Here is a 24,203-nt window from a genome sequence, read left to right on the forward strand (position 1 = left end):
ACATGCTGAATGAATGGACCCAGATCATCAACATACTCAGGGACTGCATCCAATGTCAAGGCAAGTCTGGGCTTGTAACCAAAAGCTCATTGGTTTTGTGAGCAGCATGTAGGAGGCAGAAATGGCCCACATAAGGACTATAGTGATGACATAACCTAAACATTGTTTTAACAAGCTAGGGGACAACTAGTAGGCAACCTGTTGGCCTGTGGCCCTTGAATTCAGCCTTCCTCAGTTCATCTGGCCTAAAAAATGCTATAGTTTAGATCAAGCCCTGCAGGAACTATAATAAAAACTGAAGGAGGGGCTGGTCTTTAAAAAGAAACAGCATAGCAGAGGACGAGGAATGCAGACTGCACCAAAGTGACCCTTCCCAGCTACAAATATAATCACACCCCACCTCTGCTTAAGGGCCCTTCAACAGCTTCCCATTGTTGGAAGGCGGAAATCTAAGAGCCTCATTTCTTCCTCACACCCACCCACACTACATTGCTAGCGGTTCCCACAAGGCCCAGCATGGTGCATGCCTCTGTGCCTTCACACATGTTGTTTTCTCTACCTAAAGTGCTCTTTCCCCTCATTCTCTTCTCAGATTTTCCTGGTGAACTCCTGATCATCCATAAAGACTCGGCTCAACTGTCACATCCTCTGAGAAGTCTTCCATGGCCTCTCTAGGTACAGCTGAGCATGCCTTCTTGGTCCCTCCAATGTACTTTGTAATCTACCATGCAATGGAACAGATTGTCTGTTTACCTCACATGGCAGGCCTTACACATCTTTGTATTCTGGGATTGTAGCATAATGCCCAGCCTAGATTAAGGACTCAATAAATTATGAGTTAAATTGAATCTGTTGAATTATCATGGAAGAAAACATTTATCTAAAGCCTGAAAAGCTAAAGTGGTTAATCTTTTGTGTTTCATTTGACAATAGGGAACATCAATAGAATGAACTAAAACGATCAAGAATGTGCAGAGAAACCTTCACAATCAGAAACTATGGGGATACCAAACTTTTTAGTTAAATAAATCGAGACCAGAGCAATCACAGGAAATGATTTTTAACGGCTTTAGGATGCAGGTAGAAATCACATGACATTTTCAGAGTGTTTTCTTTGAAAATGCATCAAAGCATTGTAAAAAGCCAAAAGCAGCCATTTAGAAGCAGTATTTTACAACAGGTATTTAAATTCTATTTTCACTGTGAGTTTATTCAGAGTAATTGTACAATAAAGAAAAGCATTTGGCCTTCAGGTCACTATGCATATGTAGCTAAATTATGCAATTAGATGACATGTAATTAACCAGAATAGCAACACAGCCAATCTAATGGGGCCAGTTGGGGTCTGAATGACTCATAAAAACATTATGTAGTTAAGTGATAGGCATCTATAAGGACAATGAGTTGCAGTCTACCTATAGCTTAATGAATCCTCCTGTGACTAAAGAGATATGGAAGGAGAGGTCTCAGAGAGGGCCAGAATCACTGGAAATTCTGCCCAAGAAGAAGCTGAGGTAACACCTTGATTCTCATTATCCAAAACTTCTAACGAGACTGGAAATCTCTCCAAACACACTGCTGTTAATATCATCAGGTTGACCCTTCCATAATAGGAAAACAACATTAATCAAAGCTTACTTTAAATCAACCTGAAAAAAATACTTCCTGACTCATCACTTGGGTAGTACAACAGGCTGAATATTCAGTAAGTGAAAACTAGTGGCAGGGGAAGTCCAAATTAGCTTTCTTCCTTCTTCAATGATTTACAAGTGGCAAGCATGAGTGAATTAATAGTCACAAACAAGAAATGCTCTCTCTTTTTCAATGATCAAGGTTGGTTGTTGTTGTTATGTTTTCAGGGGTAGTTTTGGCTTTGTTTACTTGTTTATAACATGGAAGCATCCCAGTTTTGATAGGATTTGAGCTAGGAACAGGAAGGTATCCTTTTAAGAATTATCCAGTTATCTTTATCAAGAAGAATCAAGCAAATGTGATACTCGCTAATGTAGCAACACATTTTTTTAATCTTAAATTTTTAAGTGTGAAATAAAACAATCTAGCCATTTATTCACAAACCCATCCTTCAATCCTCAACATGACTTATTCCATACATATTTACTGAACATAAATATTTTAGGCCTCAGTGGGAACATGAAGGGTGTGGAGATTCAGTGCCTGCCCTTAAACAGCTTACAGTGTACTAGAGAAACCAAATCTGTCATCCAATCTTTATTTTCTACTTCAAAATGGCTGGAGTATATACAATAATGTTTACATTAAAACTGTACATATAACATATGGAAGGATACGTACTAAAAAGTCATCTGGTAGGGACAGCAAGTTGTTTTAATCTTTTTGCTTCTCTCTATTTTCTAACTTTTCTTCTACAATGAGGATGTATTACTTGTGTATAAAGGAGAAAAAAATTATTTTATAAAAGATGAGAAAAAAATCTCAATCTGGGTAGCCCTATATCTTGTCCTACTTACAAAGCCCTACTGCCTAAACACTGGAAAAGCCAATAGAGGGTTTTGTTGATGACAAAATCTATTGTAAGTGCTGGTCTACTCATCTGCTTCTCTCCCAGCAGTGAGGAAGCTCCCTGAGGGCAGGGAGTCTGTCTTGTTTGCTGTTGGAGCTCATACCTCATATGGATTGAGGCACATTACAGACACGTGATAAATACATGAGGAGGAAGACCAGTCAACAGGATAGCAGAAGAGTGGGAAAAAAAGCTGGATGTGGGGCTGGCCCCATGGCCTAGTGGTTAAATTCAGCGTGCTCCACTTTGGGTGTGTGGGTTTGGTTCCCAGGCACGGACCTATACCACCTGTTGGCAGCCATGCTGTGGTGGCGACCCACACACAAAATAGAGGAAGATTGGCAGAGATGTTAGCTCAAGGCGGATCTTCCTCAGCAAAACAAAAAACAAAAAGCAAAACCTGGAGGCAAATGTCTCTGATGCTTTTTATTAAAACATGTAGTTAATGTAATCATTTTGGTGAAATAATAGATTGGGAGCATGAAGATGACATAACTGATATGATGACCAATATTTTTTATTGTTCAATCAACTCTACTATTGGCCAGAGTAATCCTTGAGAGACGATGGTTTACATGAGGAAGCCTGGGCCAGTGAACCTAGGAGCGAGCAGTTTTTCCCTTTTATATACAACGGGGCTTTCAAAATCTAAGTAGTTGCAGAACAAAAAAAATTTTCAGGCTTTGATTTTTATGCTTCTTTAAAAGCAGAGACTAACAAAGCAGATCTAACAAACTGGGATCGTATTGCACATACTGTCTGTGTGGGGGGAACCCCCTGGCGCTGTGCAGAGGACAGGCTGTGAGGCCACAGTCAGCCTCTCTAAGTTTGCTTTGGGCTTTAAGTTCTTGTTCTGGCTATAATTTTTCAGAACCATTAGTTTGAAAGCATCGTTCGTGGTCCAAACTTTTGGTATTAATATTTGGGAGCTAAGGATGAAAGAAAATGTCTGTAATGAGTATAGGAAGCTTCAAAAAATAGCAGCTAGCATTTATTCAGCACTTACTGTGCATCAGAGGGCTAGCCGTCTTCCTGTCTATCTAATCTTCAGTCTTCAGAATAACAGTGCAAGGCAGACATCATCACCATTTTACAGATGAGGAACATATAAGGCTCGGAGAGGTTCAGTTCAATAATTTTCCCCAAAGCACACACAGCTAATTAGTGGTGGAGCTAAGATGCAAGCTGAGCTGCTGACGAGCAATCCCAAGCTTGTTCGTCCTCACCATTCATCTGCAGAAATGCAGCAACTTGTACCAGGTATTCTGTTGACATGTTATAAACATTTAACCTTTTGCTCTTCCTCATTTTCCTTGATGTATTTCTCTTGCTTCTTGTTCCCCTTCCCCACCCCAGTTTCAATTCCTATTCCTCCTGTGTTTTGTGGCATTTGATAAACCTTAGTTAAAAATTCTTTAAACAGTGTCTGCAGGTCATCTGAGAAAAAGTGTCATAAAATAACCTTTAAATCCTTAAAAATAATCTTTAATCCATATAGTATGGATAAATATATTTAGGCTTTTAGGCATCTGGAATAGTGGACAAATAAATTCTCTTGGAATCTTCATATTGACACACATGTGCACATACACACACACATATATGATTAGAATCATTTTTTTAATCAGAAATGACATGTGCTTTTGAAATGATTGTTCAATATTACTTTCACCCTCAGCCAAGATTTCCACAATTCCTGGATAAACAAAAAGAGAGCTGAATACTAAGATTCTTCAGCTTTATTCTTTTCTGTACAGTGTGATAAATAATGATTAAAAGCATAAAACATACGTTAACAATACAAAACAGAACCATCTCTAATGCTTTGCAGAATGGAGTCTTCATATCCTGGGATGCTGACCTTTTGGCGAGTCTATGTTTTATTTTCTACGGCCACAGAGCCCTGTTTTAAGGCAGTAGAGCCTAAGAGTGAGACAATAAAAGCTCATACTTTGGATTACCTCTAAAGGAGATACACTCAGGTATTAAGAGGAAGAAAAAGATCTTCATTAATTTTAAATGATTTAGCAACAACAACAAAAGACACATAGGATGATGCAAGTCTATTTAAATAACAAGAACCTAAAATAAAACACAAAGGAAAGAAGCAATCACATGGAGCTGGGTTTTGGTAACAATAGGCCAATCGAAAATAAGAATATAAAATAAATTAGCCTTAACCGATGCACAAGTATAGCTTGCTTCACAAGATGGATCGGTTCCTAAAAAGTTTTGTATAAATACATTTTTTTCATAATTACTAAGAAAGAAAGAAAAAAACCTAATGAAATCTTGCAGTAAAATCCCCTATAAGGAGAGAAATATTGTTATATGGCAAACAGACACCTGCTTTGACTCCCTGACTGAAAAGATTAAAAAAAATTTTTTGACAGATGATTTTTATAACAGCATGTTTTCTAAAAAACGAGGCAAACCTGTATGTCACCATGAATATGGAAAGTGGAGAAAAATCCAGAGGGCTGATTTACATTTTACTTTTGGTATTTAAATACCACAGTGATAACAGAACACTGTCGTGTAAAGAGTCAAATAAATTATTGTTAAATTGTCTTGTAAATTGCTCAGGCCTTCAGTCCATAGTCAATAAAATATACGCCTTGCCTGTGGTTTACTCAAGACTACAGAAATTCAGAGTAATCAATCATTCCAGGTGGCTTTTATGGCTTTCCAGGCCGCAAGAGCTGTATTTTATTGAATGCAGGCATTCAATTAGTAGGTATTATTAAAGTGCAATTTTCTACGTTAAACTATTTTGTATATTAACTAGCTTCCTGGTATGCTGGCTTGTAAACACAGGGTTATCTTGAGTTCACACAACAGACAGGTAATAACTCATTTTTGTCTTTGTGTTTTCTGATTCTACAAAATGCATTCTTCTGTTGTCATCAAAAAATAGTTTCCGAATAAATATTCTCCAGGATTTTTATTATGTTACTGTCCTATAAACTCTTTTAAGACTAACCTGAATACTAACATTACATATTGTGATATTTCTTATGCCATAAAGAAAGTTTTACCATAATTTGTAATTATCCCATGATTGATGGACTAATTACAGCCATTCTACCACAAAAGTGCAATATTCAACAAATACCTTTTTTCATTACAGTATAAAATAGTATTTTGACTTTTATTTAAAAGACTGTGACAAAGGACTATTAATTCAAGGCATAAATTCTATCCAATATAATCTAAATTTACCAATATAAAAGACGGGAGGGAAATGAATTTGGACTAAGCATATACTTTATATGGTTCCTGGCATATATGAAGAAGCATTCAAGCAAATGAGTCCATTTGTTTAATGGCAAATATTGTGGACAAAATCCACAGACAGTGGAAAGAGATTATTTTTCCCTTCCTTACTATGGAAATTCACTGCTTACAATACTTAAATTGCAGATCTTTTCTTTAATGGTAACTTTTGTTAAAAGATCTCTAACAAGACATCATTGCTGATTATGTAACATTGGTGATAGGCTGCTGTGCTTTCTCAGCTCTGGGCCAAAAGACAAAAAAAATAAAACAATAAATGTTGTTGCTATTTTAAAATAAGAATACCTTCTAAATCAACTGCTACATCTTAGTATAAAGCTAGATCTCCTGAATGATTATAGTATGAGGAATGACAAGTGATGTAAAGAGTAATACTAATTTTCACAAAATTCAAACTTTATAACAGTTGAATGGATACCACAGAAGAACAAAACACCCCTCCCAGATGATGCGCAGTATAATTAGTCAAAATAGCGTGGCAATGCTTTTCATTGTGATCAGCCAGTTGGAAGGATTATCAAATAAACAATCTAGCTATTGCTTCTTTGCTAGAAAACTGATCATTCTTAATGGCAAATAATAATAATAATCACTTTTAAAAAGGATTAGAACAAAATTAGCATTGTGAATTACTGCATACTTTCTTGCAAATGCACAGTAGGTAAATCAATAGTTTGTCTAATCATTATCAATACAGTATACTTTAATATATTGGATATAAATAATTGTCACTAAAAAATCATCTGCGTGTTCAGATAAAGCTATAGAGATCTGCCTTGTTTCCTAGCAACTGGGCAAGTAACTGCCATACTGCACACACACACACAAAAATCCTTATTTTTTAGGTAGAGACAATGTTCATAAGACTTTATATTAATATGTTAATAAAGCCAAAGTATATATTAAGGTACAACTGCTAACTATCTTATCTGCATCCATGGTCTACGTTTTGAAATACCATGCCATAACGAAAATGGTCAATATTTAGATCTATTATTTGAGCTAGTCACAGACAACAATGCTCTGTACAGCTCTTTTTTTTTTAAAGAATTACTATTTAGTACTAATTTTTTATTTGTACTGTTTCACAAACATTGGAATTCCAACAAGATCTTATGTACTGGTTTTTATTTATTGAAAGGCTGATGCTTGCTTGTTTAAAATACAATAAAACTGTTCTGAGTAATTAGTTCACTGTCAGGGATCCCAATTACTTCTTACATTTCATATAACAGCTTAATGCATTAAATTTATATTATTTGGGGGGAATCTGACTTGCCGGTTAATCTAAGTTCTGTTTCAATTTTGCTAAAAATCTGGATTCCAGTACTGTCTGGAAAAATCTCTCTGTAAGAGCAATAAGTGATTGGGATAATTATGTCATTTGACTTCTCAGATCTACAAAATTCAGCACATGACCAGTCATCAAGTCTCAGCATGAAATCAGTTCCTTCTAATGTGCAATACAGGCTAACTGCTCATGGCCCGCATGACGAGGGTCCCATGAGAGTGAGGAAACCATGCCCCGCTCCGCAACAAGCAGAGATTGTTCTGTGGGCAGACACAGCTGTGATCACCAAGGTCTTCACAGCACCTCAAACCCACTGCTTACAAGGCACTCCTGTGCTGACAAAATGTATGATGCTTTCACTTATATTTGTGCAGAAAGAAACAGAATTTAAAAAAGCTCTTCAAATTATTACATGGAATTAATATAAAGAAGCACAATTAAGGAAGAATGAAGCTGTTAATTAAGCACTTGCTAGTGGAATCCACTACATTGTTTTCATTGGTTTTTACTCATTCTCACATTACTACCAAACCCATCTTCTTTGATCTGAGAAGTAACCTGCATTAAACATGCTAAATAACTCATATTACTCAAAATCAATGGGAGAACAGAAAACAATCTGTTTGAGTTTGAGATGTGGGATTTAGGAGGAGACAGCAGTCCACAAACCCTAAAGTTTTTGAGAATCAGTTGAAGATAATTGGTCACGTGTCTCACATCTTGCTTGAGAGGAATGGAAATGTTTTATATGGTTGCAGTGTTTTCTTTTAAACAAGTACTTCGCATACATTATCTCATTCAATGCTCACAGCTCTGTAATCCAGGGAATACAATATTGATATTGCCATTTGATTGACAGGGAGCCGAAGCTAAAAGAGCAGCCCATTGAAGGCCACCCAGGCAGGTAAGCAACAGAGCTGGGATTCATGTCTTGATTCCCAGGTCAATGTCTTTCCTAAAATATGATGGTTTTAGTTTGAGTAAGATTATTTCACTTTGCATAGAAAAGCCTGAATTTCATTTGCTATGTGTACTCAGTATGCATACACACAACTGAATTTAAAAAGCGATGAACAATGTCATAAAGGTGATTGTGCTTGCCCTCAAATAGTTTAGAGCCTCACAGAGAATATAAGACACATATGCAAAGGCCCAAACACAAGGCACAAAAAACTGGGAGTTCAGAGGAAGGCTGGATTATTTCAAATTGAAGAACTGCAAGAAAAAGCGACAGACATGACCTGCAAGAAAGGATAGGATTTGAAATAGCATGAGCAAAATCACGAGGGAAGATACGTTTGTGACGCAGTCCTAGTCACCCAAAATCTCCATAATTTACTCCTTATGCTGGTCAATCTTTGTTACATAATGGCTCAACTTCCCCCGACTATAAAAGAGTCTCTTTCTACTTGCTTTGGTTAATAAGATCATTAAAACATTTTTACACTTTTTGATAAAATTGTACAATTTAAGATAAACTATGCTGAATTTTAAAGCTAGAGGGAAGATTGGCTTTACAAAAGAGGAAGCTAAAGTCCAGAGAGATTAAGTAGCTGGAGGCTGTGTGACTACACAATGTCTCAAAAAGTAAATATACGTAAAGTGCTTAGAGGAGTGCCTGTCACATCAAAAGGATTATACATGTCTGATATTGGTATTTTTTATTATTGTAATTATTACTGGCAGAGTTGGATCTAGAATCAACAGTGTTCCAGAACAGCGTTCTTTTCACTAAGCACACTACATCAAAATACAGCAGTGCTTTAATATGCAAAATGTACATCTTCCGTGAGCAAAAGCTGTATTTTAAAAGTATATATTAAATAAAAGCGTGTACAGTAGTCCACCCTTATCCAGGGTTTCAGTTTTCATAGTTTCAGTTACCTGCAATCAACCATGGTCTGAAAATATTACATGGAAAATTCCAGAAATAAACAATTCATAAGTTTTAAATTGCATACCACTCTGAGCAGCTTTACGAAATCTCCCACCATCCTGCTCAGGCCCGCCCAGGATGTGAATCATCCCTTGTCCAGTGGGTCCTCACTGTACATGCTGCCCATCAGTTAGTCACTCAGTAGCCTTCTCCGTTATGAGATCAACTGTTGCAGTATCGCAGTGCTTGTGTTCAAGTAACCCTCATTTTACTTAATAACAGCCCCAAAGAGCAAGAGGGGTGATGCTGGCAATTAGGATATGCCAAAGAGAAGCTGCAAAGTGATTCCTTTCAGTGAAAAGGTGAAAGTTCTCGACTTACTAAGAAAAACACTGTATGCTTAGCTGACGTTGCTAAGATCTATGGTAAGAACGAATCTTCTACCTGTAAAATTGTGAAGAAAGAAAAAGAAATTCATGCCAGTTTTGCTGTCACACCTCAAACTGCAAAAGTTACGGCCACAGTGTGTGATAAGTCCTTAGCATAGGAAAAACAAAGTACATATAGGGCTCAGCACTATCCGCGGTTTCAGGCATCCACTGGGGTCTTGGAATGTATCTCCCTCAGATAAGGGGGAACAACTGTACATAGATTCAGTTTAAAAACAGAAAAAATTGAGTCTTCGAAAGTAATAATTTATACCTATTTGTTTAAAATGAAATCTTTATCATCTTCAAATATATATAATTGATGTGATGATAGCTAAAGGCAAGTCTAAATGACCTCCAAAAGGCAACACTTCACTAGTGTTCCTGTATAGATCTACAAGTATAAAATTTCCCATTTTTAATAATGTTCTCTCGTCTACATTTCTCACCAGTTCATACCAACCATTAACCTGCTAGGTTTATACTGAAATATTTCAGACATTTGCCAGATTAAAAACAGTTTCTGCTGAGCCTAAAGAGTTTGCACGTATACATATCTTGGTTAGTGTATATTCATTATAAACTTCCCTATATTTACACTCTCTCCCTACGTGATCTCATCCAGGCACGTGGCGTTAGACATCACTATGTGCTCAGCATACTTCCCCTGAGTTTCAGACTAGTAGATCCAACCACTGCTTGACAGTTCCATGTGGATGTCAAGTTTCTCAAGCTTAAAATGCTTAAGTCAGAACTCTTGATTCCTTCTCCCAGCATTAGCCCAATCTGTTCATCACCCACCCAGTTGCTAAGGACAAAAATTTAGGAGTCATCCACAACTCCTTCCTTTCTTTCATCTTTCAAATTAATTAGCAAGACATCTAAATTCTATCTCCAAAATATATCCCAGAGTCTGATTTAAGATGGCAAATTTAAACTGCCTCACGGAACTCTTCCCTTCCTAAATACCTAAGAAAATGTGGAAAAAAGTAAACATTAGTTAAAAAAAAAAAAGATACCACCAGTAATCAATCAAGGAAAGAAACACAGACAAATATAAATAAACTTCAAAACTGACAGCCAAGGGAAGAAACAGAAGATTCTGGAGCAGGATAAAGAGGCAAAGTGTTGCTTGGTTCTCAACCCTGTTCTCACTCCCCAAAGAGGTGAGTCGACAAAACTCTGAGAATTCTCACTAATAACCCTAAATTTAGAGAAAAGCACAGTCAGTGAATATGCTTATCTGTTTCCTCTCTCTACTAAAGAGTAATAGAAACATGCGAAATGGGAGAAAGGCTGCAAAGGGCTGACTCTGCGGAATTGAAGACTCCAGAGCTGCTACGTAATGAAGAAACCCAGGAAGTCCTAGGTCATCTCCAGAGTAGCTACCAGCTCATGTGGAACGTTTAGTTAATTATAAAAAGGCTGTCCTTGGTGTCTCCTACCCACTCCCCGCTATATGGTGAAAGGAATCCTGATAATAGGGACATTCAGCAAGATCTGAGAAAGCAAAGTCCAGGAAATATAACCAAGACTACAGGCAGCTTGAGCTACCTCTCTCTACAATTTCCACCTCCCTCTGCAAGTTCTTCACACTTCAGAAAAGTGGATAGATCCAGGCAGTAAGACACAGCTCAAAGAAGAAAGCAAACTCGTCCCAAAAAAGGTGGCACGTGATTTAAGAAGTTACTTATACCACGCTGGGCAAAGCTCCCCAAGCACCAGCAAGATGAAAAAAACCAGCATGGCAGACATGCAAGGAAGGGAGGAAGGAGGAAAGGAGAGGAAAAGAGAATAAAAAGAAGGCGGGAGAGAGGAGGGAGGCAAGAAAGGAAGGGAAAAATATAAAATGCCAGGGTCACAGCAGAGCAACTAGATCTAGAAGAAATCTAGTCAAATAACAAGGAGGAAAGCTTCACACAAACTTTCTACTGTAGAAGAATGACTTCAGTAAAAACTGAAGCTTAAAGGGAAAATAACGAAACAATTGAATGAGATGAAAAGAGAGATTGTGGGCCTAAGGAAACAAATTAAGGCCCAAAGAGCATCATTTTAGAATCAATCAATAAACTAGAGACATCAAGAAACAGAGTAGACACTTATGAAAATTGAATTACTGACACAGAAGGATTGATATATTCACCATGATGCAAATGACAGAAAGATCAAATTATAGAGAAATGAACAGATATGGAAGAGAGATAAAGTTGATACAAAATAAGGATAACTAAAGTCACCAAAGTAGGTTACGATACAAATGGAATAAAAGGTATAGTCAAAGATAGGTTACAACATCTGCAGCCTTAAAGAGGATATTGTATTGCAAGAAATTTTGACACAGAACGTTCAACATCTAGACAGATCCTAGCTATGCTACTGAGCTATGAGGATAAAGAAAGACTTCTTTGGGATCCAGGCAGAAAAAGCCAAAAGGGTGACCTCAGACTGCACAGCAACAGTGAATGCTATTAAACAATGGGGTAATGGCTGCAAAACTGTAAGAACAGAATTTTATACTTAGCCATGATATTGTTCAATTCTAAAAGTAACAGGAAGACACCCTCAAATATTTAAACAAAACAAAAACCATACCAAACTCTCAGAAATGCAGTAGCCACAAGTCTTTCTTGAAATAAGAACAAAAAGCATTTGACAATGAAATCTAGGCAATTAAGAGATGAATTAACTCAGAAATGGAGAAGCTATACTGAAACACTGGGAAACCCTGGGTTCATTTTAATAGAAGAATTTATATGAAATAAGCTTGGTAATTGTGATTACAGAATAGAAAGTGTTATAACATGATCTATATAAATTAATTAAAATTATTAGCTGTGGAGGAGAGATGGGCGACAGTGTGACAGCACTATCATTTATAGCAAGAAATCAATCTAATGTATTTAAAATTAGAATATGTAGTTTAAAAAAATAATGATTCCAAATGTGAGGTGGATTTACTCTGAACTCCAGAAGCTTAAGTTTCAAAGCCCTTACCTATGTGGGTGATTTGCTTTTTCCCAGGTCCTGGGAGGGGTCACAGCAAAGCATTCACATGATCATATTTTTGTAAAATTTGTAAAATATATTCCATTTCCTTAAAAAGTGGTTTCAAATTGCATAACTTTCCTGCAAAATCTGAATCCACTCCTGCTCAAGCCTCTCAATATTTTTCATAACCATTTCTCTTAACCATAAGAGGCGATGTTTTAGGAAATAACTCTTGTAGTAAGGAGACATTTGTTTGAGGTTCAACAATTATTTAGCTTTTTTTACTTCATGTATCCATTTATCAATCCCTCTGTATATATGCAGAGAAAGATGGCTTAAATGATACTGTTGTTACGCACTGTCACGTTGACTCCAACTCCTAGCGACCCTATGAATGAGTGATGTCCACAACGTCCTGTCCTCAACAGCTCTACTCAGGTCCTGTAGACTCATGCCTATGGCTTCCTTTATGGAGCCAATCCATCTCATATTTGGTTTTCCCCTTTTCCTGCTGCGTTCTACTTTTCCCAGGAGTATTGTCTTTTCCAGAGAAGCCTGCCTTCTCATGATGTGCCCAAAGTAGGACAGCCTCAGTTTTATCATTTTTGACTCCAGCGATAATTCAGGCTTCATTTACTCTAGAACCCACTTGTGCATCCTCCTGGCAGTCCAGGGTATCCATAGAGCTCTTCTCCAACACCATATTTCAAATGAATCCATTTTTTCCTATCAACCTTGAGTTTTTGCATCTGTACATAGTAACCAAGAATACAAGGCTGTGGATAATCCTGGCCTTAATTTCTAATGACATTTCCTTACACTTGATGATCTTAACGATATTAGTCTAATGGTAAAGGTAGTTACTTCTGGGTGGTGGGATTTTAAATCTAAAAGTTTTAATATTGGTATTATGTGCACCACCTGATTTATTATGATCACATATCAAATATCAAAAATAATCTAGTGAATAGTCTTCCTTTAAAAATGCCAAGATATTAACAGATACTACTTTAGATGGTGAGAACTATGGAGAATTGTGATTTTCTTCTTTGTATTTTCCTCTATTTGTAGAATTTCAAAAGAGCTTTTCACAACTTGAATCTTTCCCCATCTCTTTGTTTACTGCCACTACTCGAGTCCAAATCACTGTCATTTCTCACCCGGATTCCTTTAATAGTCTTCTACGTGGTCTCTCCGTGCCCATTCTTGCCCTAGGATTATCTAGTCCTCACACAGCAGCCAGTGTATTCTTTTCAAAAGTAAAGCTATCACACTTCTGCTTTAAATTTGCCATTTGCTTCACATTGTTTTTAGAATAAAACCCAAACCCTTTGCGGTGACCGGCAAGGCTGACCTGAGTTGGCCAGGACTCAGCCACACTGGACTGCTCTCCGTTGCCCAAACACACCTCGCTTATTCCCTGAGGCCCTTCACGCGTGCAGTTCCCTTTGCCTTGAGGGATGTCTTCTTAGGGAGACCTTCTCTGAATAACTCTTTAAAAGTAGCATCCTTCCCTCCAGAACACTCTCCAGCACTTCACCCTGTTACACGGCCTTCATAGCACTTACTACTATCTGGGATTAGCTTCTCCATTTATGTATTGACTTGCTTGGATCAATCCTTCCCCACTAAATATATGCTCTGGAAAATAGGGAACCTGTCTATCTTTCTTTTCTTTCTTTCTCTTCTTTTTTTTTTGTGAGGAAGACTGGCCTGAGCTAACATCTGTGCCAATCTTCCTCTATTTTGTATGTGGGATGCTGCCACAGCATGGCTTAATGAGCGGTGAATAGGTCTGTGCCCAGGATCCGAACCTGCAGACCCTGGGCTGCCGAAGTGGACTGCACAAACCCAACCACTATGCCATGGGGCCAGCCCTGGGACCTTGTCTGTTTTGTTCACCATTGTATCTCCTGCCCTAAGAACAGCACCTAGAAGGGAGCAGACATTCAATAAACACTTCTCAAGTGAATGAATACACACAGATATTGTTTCTCAGCTTAAAAAGAAGGGTTGTGTTTGCAGAGCTGTCCTTTAAGTCAGTTGTTTAGAATCCAGAATGTGCATTCATTCAAATAAGCCACAGTATAAATAAAAATTAAACACCAAGGTTAGCCCACAAAAAGTCTACTGAACCCATAATGGGCTAAAATTCTGTATATCTGCAATAAAAATACTAGAAAATCAACATGAAAAATTATCATTGGCATAATATACAATTAAAAAGAAACGTTTTAATTTATTTAAATATGAACAAATTATAATTATTATTTACCTTTCATATTGGTGGAGACATTTATGGATGTTCTGAAGGGGACTTCAGATAATTTTCAAGGGCTGTAGAGCTTTCTGGCCCTGTTTATTTATTGTGCGTAACCTCACTTTAAAATTTATAGCTTTCAGCTCCTTTGATAACAGACATATCACTATTACCACCCTGAATACTTATCAGCCATGACTTGGATCACTGTTTGTATCAAAAATGTAAAGGAGGAAATAGAGTGATTTCCAAGAGGTATTAGGAGAGAGGGGATTATGTATAATATATAAGGAAAGGGATTAAAGAGGATGTGTGATTTGAAAGATACCTGAGCTAAGAGCAATGAATGAGAGGAGAGAAAAAGACAGTGATGAGGGGTCAGGAGAAGATGGAGAAGAAGAGTTTCTCTTGCTAGCTACTAGGAAATTTCATCTTCCAAGACAGCTTGGTTCCTGCCTGGAGTAGCTCTGGGTGGGTAAAAGCAGGGAAAGCCAGTGTGTAAATAATGTGAAAACTTGGGAGGGACTATATATTTCTAATTTGAAGCTTTGTCCCAAATTTGGCTTGGCATGAGTTTTTGTGACTAATCTACCAGTAGGGTGTAATAAATAGCATCATTCACATCAGGAGTACCAACCAACCCTTGGGAGAGATTTAGGAGGCAATGCCAGACCTCTCATTCCAGAGGCAAAGCTACACTACAAGAAAACAATTTGAGCCAATTCTTTTTACACTAAATTGATAGTTCAGACAGAAAAAAATATATTAGAAGCCAAGAGATGCTGTACATGGTCTGCAAGTCTTTTCTGAAGAAATGAATCACAGACATAAAGAGAAGTAGCTTATTTTTACAGTTACATTTTACATTTCTATAAAAATAAATACAACATGGTCATGATTCCTAAACATAGGGAAATGAGGCTTTTATGAACGTTATACAACACAAAACATACCACCTGTTGCAGTTACAACAATGTGCAAGTCACTCTCAAGTCTTAATTAAAACCAAAAACAGACCATAAAACCTATGGTTACCAAAAATTTATTCTAACTGAAATGTGCTAAAATGAAAGGATGCTCAAATAGTATTAATATACAATTTTCTCTTGCCAAGAGTCTTGTTTTTAAAACGGCCACAAAACCTAACCCTGACGAATGTTATGAGAGCTACAGAACTGAGTACCATTCAAACATGTGGCCCAGCAGCATTAAGATTACGTTGGGGGCACCCAGTGATTCCAACAAACTCTTTCCATGTGCTTCAAAAGTGGCTGTCTGTAGTGACGAAGGTGCTGGGACGCGATAAATGTGGGTATCTAGGCAAAGCTCAACGCCGCCAGGTCCTTGTGGTTAGTCCTATGAAGTTAGTAATTTCAGTTCAGTTACATTAATTTCAAACCCCCGAAGAGATGGATCGACAAAAGCCATTTATACCACAACTCTGTTTTGAAATTTACCTAAAAATTTACTATAGTTAGTAACAGGGAGGATCAGAACATGCATTTTTGCTTCTTCCAGTTCAAGTCTTGTTTTGATCTTCTTTGCATTTCTTTCTATTCCCATATGGGAAAACTACCGGTAAGCCTTTGCTCTGTACATATCAGAATTTAGAAATACTGGCTTAACAAAATTTTTTAGGAGATTATTCTTGGATTTTCATCTAAACAAGCTAATATATTCTCACAATTTTTTAAAGAAAAAAATGACTCAGCTTAATCATATTTTGACTTCTAAAAAAAAAACCATCTCATGATTCTATGAAGAGAAAGCAAAAATCAGACGAACAAGAATGGTTTTCATCTCACATTAGAATTATAAGAAAGGTTAATTTTTACATGAAAATTACAGCTACATAAAAATAGATTTCTAGAACAATGCATTATTGACAGTTACATGGGAAGAGAAATGCACTCATGTAAATGTTCTGTCTCAAGTAAATTATTAAATATATTGACAGTATCACACTTTGAAAACAATCATTTTAAAGAAATCAAATATTAATACAAAAGTAAAGACATTACAGCTAATGTAATCTTTCACTCAAAGAAATATGCATGCAACAATTTTTCCAAGGCTTACTGATACACACTGCTATAAAATTCAATGGCAAACATTTATGCTTTGTTACTGGCTATCATCCATGGAAGAAAAAAATAGGTAGTCAATTGGTAAATCTGGATTCTGTTCACACTTCCGTTAATTACTGGTGGCCTACAGTACAAGGGAAGACCTTGTACTTTAATTATTCGTATTGACACTTGTAAATGCTAACTAAGTCTGAGTTACTGCTATGAATCCAAAATGTATAAAAATCAAATATATTTATGGAAATACAAATGTTTTACTCATGACCATTAATGACTTTAATCAAGCAGATCTCCTAATTAATTTTGCTAATTGTTCATTCCTCCTGGGACATTAACTGGCTTGATGGATATTACTGTGACATATGTTGACACTAGCATCTGGTCTGAAATAGGGACATCAATAAACTCTACCCAGTGTTTCTGCAGACTCTGCCAATGCTATAAACACTGACAACGCAAAAGCATTCATTTCAATATAATATTTAGAGAACATGTCTGCCTTCCATTTAGAGAAAGGGTAAACCTGCTCAAAACACATGGTGCTCAAAAATGCTTATTCAATGAATGTTGCAATGAGAATGACTTGATAATAAATTGGAACACATCTGCTAACATTTAAAAGAGGATAATAACATCATAAATGATGATTGGAAACGCCTTTCCTGTACAATGTACTGTCTGCTAATTTATCCCCTATTTAGAATATGTAGAATGAACAATATCACTACGTTAAAGAAAGCAAGTCTCTAATATTTCAAACCAACTGCACCATACACAGTAAATTAATAGAGAATAAATGTATCAGAATTCATTATATGTATATAAATTTGGTTAAACTTGCCAACTTTTAGATTGGTACTAACTGTTCAGCAATTATCATTTTAAATTGCTGACAAATAAATGCACTTATACAGTTTTGTTAAAAACTAGTTACCCCAAAAAGATTTTATTAAATATTGTACCAGGCTGTGCCTGTATTTCAAAACTATTTAATGGAGATTTTATCTCCAAGTAGAGGCACAACACTCTGTTCTCTCTCTCTGGTCCCCCTTAGCAGAACTGTAACAATATAGGGTCTCTCATTCATGATACATGGATCTATCGTCATTCTACTGTCACTGATTAAGAAAAAAAGATTGCTTCTACTGAAAGTGCCAAAGTGCATCAAGCAAAGTAACTCCAATGCAGTAAAACGAAGTTTTGGCAATTAGCAACTGCAGGACGAATTTCCCATCCTTGAACAGGGAGCACTGACTCTTCCCTGCTTTTGCCAACATTATACTTCTGCATTCTGAAGTTAAAAAAAGTCTTTGTAACAATGCTTTTGTATGACGCTGTCACTAAGTCCCCCAGGTAGTATGCGTCTGTTTTAATTTCATCTGCACCAGCTACTTCTTTCCCCTCCATCCGGGTCCAGGAGGATCACTGCCATCACACCAAGCGCTACTCAGGACTGACAGTACAACAGAACGAAACACTTCTGAGAAAGGCTTTACAGTGGAACAATGCCAGCACCAGTCATTATAGCCTATTTTGTCACAGAGCCATGAACACCATGGACTCAAATAACTCAGACACCTCCGGCATCTTCTTGCCCAAGCTCATGTGCTGAGTACAAAGAATACAGGTTTGAAAGGAATCTCTGAGAGGTTTTCTAATCTCCTTTCCTTTCCTCCTGGCTCTGAACTCCACCGTAAATCTACCCTATGTAAAGACTCTCAGAGAAAAGAATTACAGACTTTGGTAACTTGTATCAACGTTCAGAAGTTGCACCTAAATTCCTTATGTTGCCCTTCCAACACTATTTCCTCTAATTCTGCCTTTCCAGATGCAAGAGTCCACATAGCAAGTAGACTAATCTAGCAAGTGTCCAAGCATCATTAAGAACCGCAAAGTTCATGTGCCTCCAATCTACAGATAGGAGGTGTTGGGTGTATATATGCAGCACAGGAACTGAATTTTTAGTCTTGTAAAACTAACAGCTCAGTCGCTCAGACAGGAGAAATGGTAACTGCAGCGAGGACTAGCCTTTCTGGCCAACCTCTGAAAATGGAAAGCCTTCCTGAGCTGCCCATTTGTTTTAGGGGCTCAGGTCAAGACCAGGTAGACGGCTGGTCTTCTTGGAGGAAAAAGAAAAAACAACCTGGCGGTGGAAGCATCCTTATAAAAACAAGACGTTGTTTGGTTTTGGCAAGTTTTAGCCTGGAGTAAAATTACATCCAAGTTACAGCCACAGAAATTGGGATTTCAATGGAAACGCTGACCCAACCTTCACGAAAGCAGCAAACTGCAGTCTCTGCTGCTCTGTTACTGCTCTCCAAGGCGTAGCACTGGAAAGTCCATGCCCACTTCCCCCTCGGATTAACCAATGTATAAAAAATACGAGGGGAAAGGGCACGCTCAACAGCAACCCTTCCAGCGTCTATTCTTCCTGCTACTTCTGAAGGGTGATTCAAAGCGCACTTGGAAATTACATAGGGTGGCACGGTTTTTAATACTGAAGACAAATGACCTTTGGAAAATATATACTCGTGAAAGTCAAACCATTTGGAAAGACATCCGGTAATTTACCGCTTCAAACTCCTGGCAACCCTGAAGATGAGGAGAGGAAAGGGAAAATGCACCCAACCCGAGGGGTGAGAGGTGGGGTAAAACCAATAACCAAACCATGTTAAAAAAAAAAAAAAAAAAAAGCCCACACAGTAGACACCGCTAGCCTAGGCTGCAACATATGTCCCGGCAAACCCTTTCCACAGCCTTCCCGGATTTTCTGACTCGCTTCCTTTATTTTTCCTGCCCCATCTGCAGCACCACTTCTGGAAACCGCATCTTCGCGAGCGGGGGCCGCGGAGGCGGGCCGCCCGCTGCCACGCCGCTACTCACCCGAGTCGGTGGGCACTAGCGACGGCAGCGGCCGCGGGCTGGCTGCGAGCCGGGATCCGCGAGGGCTGGCGGGCTGTGGCCCCCGAGGACGCGGACATGTGGCTGGAACCTCCGCTCCACTAGCCGTTGCCTCTGAGCATCTTTCTGGGCGCCCCCAGCGAACGCGAGCCGCGAGGCGAGGGCGAGCGCGCCGAGGAGGAGCGGAGAGGCGCCGAGCCTGGCCGCGCCGCGCTGCGCCGAGCGCCCGGCTCTCCCCGCCAGCTCCCCGGGCCCGCGCGCGCGCCCCCCGCCGCGCCCCCCCTCCGCCCCGCCGCGCGCCCTCGCCCGCGCCCGGCCCCACGCGGCGCGCGCCAGCCCGGGCGGCGGCGGCGGCGGCGCGTCCTCCCCCGAGCGCCGTCTCCAGGGCTGCTGGCGGCGCTCTCCATTGTTCTGCGGCTGCTCCCCGGGTGGGCGGCCGGGGCCGGTGGGAGGTGTCGGCTTAGTTGCCGGGGAGGGCTTACCGCTCAGTCGGACCGTAACTGCGAGAGCGACGCGGGCCCGGGCCTGGCGCGCGGGGGCTGCAGGGCGCCTAGCACCGCGGGCTGCCGGCGCGCGGGGGCTTCCTCCTCCCGCACTCGCTCCCGCTCGGCGCCCGGCGCATCCTGTGTTACTATGGATATCTCGCTCCTCGCCGCCCCCTCCTCGCACTCCGAGAGGCCGCCGCGGCAACAGCCAGGCAGCTCCGTAGGCGCCCAGGTGACCAGCTCGGCAGCGGCAGCAGCGGTAGCAGCAGCCGCCACCGCCACCGTCACTGCCGTCGCTGCCACTGGAGCGAGGAGGAGGAGGAAGACGGGGAGAAGGCAGGTCCTGCTCTACCCTGGAGACCACCTTGAGTTTCCTCCCACTAACCAAGCTGCTTCAAGTTCACGACCCAGGAGAAGCCGCAGCAGTCCTCAACTTGCGTGGACTGGTGGCACCACCTCGAGCCACTAGCGTTCCAGCTGTTCTCAGAGGGGAATGATTGGCCCCCAATAGACTTGGAGGGTCACGGTTAAGATTTTGACACTGTTCAAATACCCCCTCACCCTCGCCCCTACTCTCCCCGAAAGTTACCGTTGTAATACTACCGACAGTTTTAGAAATTTACTTCGGCAAAGGTTTCTCTTCAAAATTATGCCAGTTAAATGAAGTACATCTGGTCTTAAATGACCAGGCTTTTCTCCCACTTTTTGTTTTAATCCCGATGGTTTTTCCTTGCCATAGATAAATAAAAATAATGTGTGGCTTACGCATTGCTTCATACCATTTGAATGAACATATCTGGAAACCTACACACTTTAGTTCTTTGGTGTTTCAACGTTCCATCCAAAAGTGCAAGTTGCCCGCTTAGTCTGGGATGAGAACCACCGATTCCCATAGAGGATAACGAACAAGGTAACAGCACCCAAAGTCTGTGAAAAATAGGTTGGAATGAAGGTACTTTAAGTAAAAGTATTTAAGGAAATGTATAACCTGATGATGAACCCAAATGGAACTAATAATCAACCCATTGTTCAGGGTACATTCACTTTTTAAACTTTAAAAATATACATTTATTGCCTTCAAACTGAAGAAAACAAAGATTTTGATCAACAGCAAAACTGCAGGCGCTAAAATAGAAATGTGAATCCATTTTTTAAATAATAGGGAAGGTTTACTGAACCCTTATGCTTTGCCAGGCATCTGTGAATTATCTCATTTAATTCTCATAACTCTATGAGGTAAGGTTTTGTTATCCTCACTTTACAGATTAAAAAAAGGCTTAGAGAGACCTGCAGCTAGAAGTTATGGGACAACATTCACTTTCTTAAACAAGAAACCCTAAATAGCCACTGTTTTGTCTGTCCTCATGTCATTGTCTGCTTTAGTGAAATTCAGGTTAATAGCATACCCTGAAGCCACCCTCCTAGCAAGGGGGGCGGGCAGGACGTAAACTCAGGCCTGTCAGGCTCCAGAGCATGAGCATTTAACCACAGGGGAACTATTTCTTATTTACATAAGGAGTTCATGAAGCTTTTTGATTTTATGTCTCACACATATAGAAAGAGAAACAGATTGGACATGACCTGCCTTCTTGACTGGGCCATGCTTGCTTATCTCTGTTTTTTGAGATCAGCAAACTTTCAATGGGTTTGGAAATCAGGCCATTTAGTTATTTTTTGAGGAAGATTAGCCCTGAGCTAACTTCTGCCAATCCTCCTCTTTTTGCTGAGGAAGACTGGCCCTGAGCTAACATCCATGCCCATCTTCCTCTACTTTATATGTGGGATGCCTACCACAGCATGGCTTTTGCCAGGTGGTGCCATGTCTGCACCCGGGATCCAAACCAGTGAACCCCAGGCCGCTGAGAAGCGGAACGTGTGAGCTTAACCGCTGCGCCACTGGTCCAGCCCTGGGCCATTTAGTTCTAATTCTCACTCTGCAGTCTAAACACCTGTGACTTGAGGTGGAATAGCTGTTTTCTTGGTTTCCCAGTCATGCAGTTGCCTGAAGAATGACAATTCCCAGGGCATCATTCTCTTCTGGATATTGTTCTCTGGCAACAATATTGGGCCCTCTCAAAGAGATGTCATTTGTTCAATGAACTGCAGACTCTTTAGAAAGGAGTCATACTATCACATTTGTATGGTGTTGAGTCCTCTGCACTCTGGAGTCGCTAAGGGTCTATAGGCTATTTTGTGCCTGCACCATCTCTAGAGAATGATGGAAATCTAATTCTCTGTCAGCATTTGTACTTTGCTATTGAAAACTTCCTGAGGGAGCTGGGAGGGGTAGTCGCTGTCCATGGTGGCTGTTACCAATGCTCCATTCAGCATAATCAGCTCACACCTTAAATACTATAGTCCTCGAAATTAACTTCAGCATGGCACTAATGAAATTTGGTGATAACCTCCGGTTATGCATATTAAAACACAAAGGTCTTGGGGCTGGCCTGGTGGCATAGTGGTTAAGTTCGCGTGCCCTGCCTTAGTGGCCCAGGGTTGCAGGTTCGGATCCTGGGCGTGGACATATAGACCGCTCATCAAGCCATGCTGTGGTAGTGTCCCATATACAAAATAGAGGAAGACTGGCATAGATGTTAGCTCATGGACAATCTTCCTCACCAAAAAAAAAAAAAAAAAAAAAAATAGGTCTTGATCCAGCCCTGACAGCCTAGCAGTTAAAGTTCAGTGCACTCTCCTTTGGCAGCCCGGGTTTGGTTCCCAGGTGTGGAACTACACCACTGGTCTGTCAGTAGCCATGTTGTGGCAGTGGCTCACATAGAAGAATTTACAACTAGACACAACTACATACTGGGGTTTGGGGTGGGGGAAGGAAGAAAAAGGAGGAAGATTGACAGCAAATGTTAGTTTAGGGCAAATATCCCCTGCAAAACAAACAAACAAACAAAACCCATAAAGATCTTATCAGTGTAATCTCCTACTGGTTGGGGTAAAAACATTAAATAATTCACAAAAGAATGACATTTTACTCTTTGGCACTAAAATAGCCTTGACTTATAGTTGAAATTTTAGATATTTTTATGCTCTAGAATGGCATAAAGGATATAAGAGATCATCTTCTGAAACCCTCTCATATTGGAGTAAAGGCAATTGATGCCTAGAATAGTTAAGTCACTTATCCAAGGATCTACCCTAATCAGAGAAGCAAAACCATGAATTCTTGCCACTTGTTCAGACACTTACCATGATACTATGGTGCCCCAGGATATTCAATGTCAGAATTATTTTTTCCTTCACTTATTTTATTTTTTGCTAAAAAAATCAGTCAAATTCCAATTTATATTATTTAAAGTATGCATAATATACATTCTTGTGTTCTTTAACTTGGAGGATGTCTATATCTTATTTTTAAGACTGGTTGTATTAAATAATATATTGTTCCTTTAAAAATGAGGCAATTTAGAAAAAACTTTCATAGTACCCATTTCCAAACCTCTGTATCCCAAATGAAATGTAAAGCATTCATTCCATTACAAGCCATCAAGAATGCAACCCACTCTGACATAAATTGCTATTATTTAAGAATAGCAATTTTATACCAGAAAGGACTAACATTTGGGATTCTCCAGTTTGTATTAAAAAATATTACCCAGAAGACCATGTTGAGTATGCTAGTCTTACAAAGTGTAAAGATGGTGGTGGTATTTCAAAGAGATATGTAAAGCACTGATATGAATCCCTTTGTACAGATTTAGAGGACTAGGATTACAATAATTTATTCATTTGTTTGGAGGTAGTATTATGCAATAGTTAGGCTCCCAACTTTGGAAACAGACCTGTAGGTTTAAGTAATGGCTCTTCCATTTAATAGTTTTGTGATCTTGAGTAAGTTACTTAACTTTATCAAGTCTCACTTTTCCAGTTTGTAAAATGAATATGATAATAATGGAAACTACTTCACAGAGCTGTGTTTAGGAGGAAGTGAGCTTACCCATGTGTGATGGTCTTTTTGATGTGCCAGTTTGGCTAAGTTATAGTTCCCAGTTACTTAATCAAACACTAATCTCAGTGTTGCTGTGAAGGTATCTTG

At 39.4% G+C, this 24,203-nt stretch overlaps 1 protein-coding gene across 49 annotated transcripts in view; it reads right to left on the reverse strand.

Annotated features, from left to right (window-relative positions):
• ANKS1B (ankyrin repeat and sterile alpha motif domain containing 1B) overlaps window positions 1–24,203 on the reverse strand; it is a 1,029,975-nt gene that overhangs the window by 118,651 nt on the left and 887,121 nt on the right. For 2 of the 49 annotated variants that reach the window (XM_070599963.1, XM_070599962.1), the window contains exon 1: window positions 20,153–20,444. The exons of 44 other annotated variants lie outside the window; for them this stretch is intronic. The gene's annotated coding sequence lies outside the window, so the exon portion shown is untranslated. Of the gene's footprint in view, window positions 1–19,652; window positions 19,932–20,152; window positions 20,445–24,203 lie in introns of those variants that run through there. 3 more of the 49 variants (XM_070599965.1, XM_070599961.1, XM_070599964.1) reach the window with 3 other exon arrangements.

Source organism: Equus przewalskii, chromosome 29 (genome assembly GCF_037783145.1).
Source record: "Equus przewalskii isolate Varuska chromosome 29, EquPr2, whole genome shotgun sequence".
NCBI lineage: Eukaryota > Metazoa > Chordata > Mammalia > Perissodactyla > Equidae > Equus > Equus przewalskii.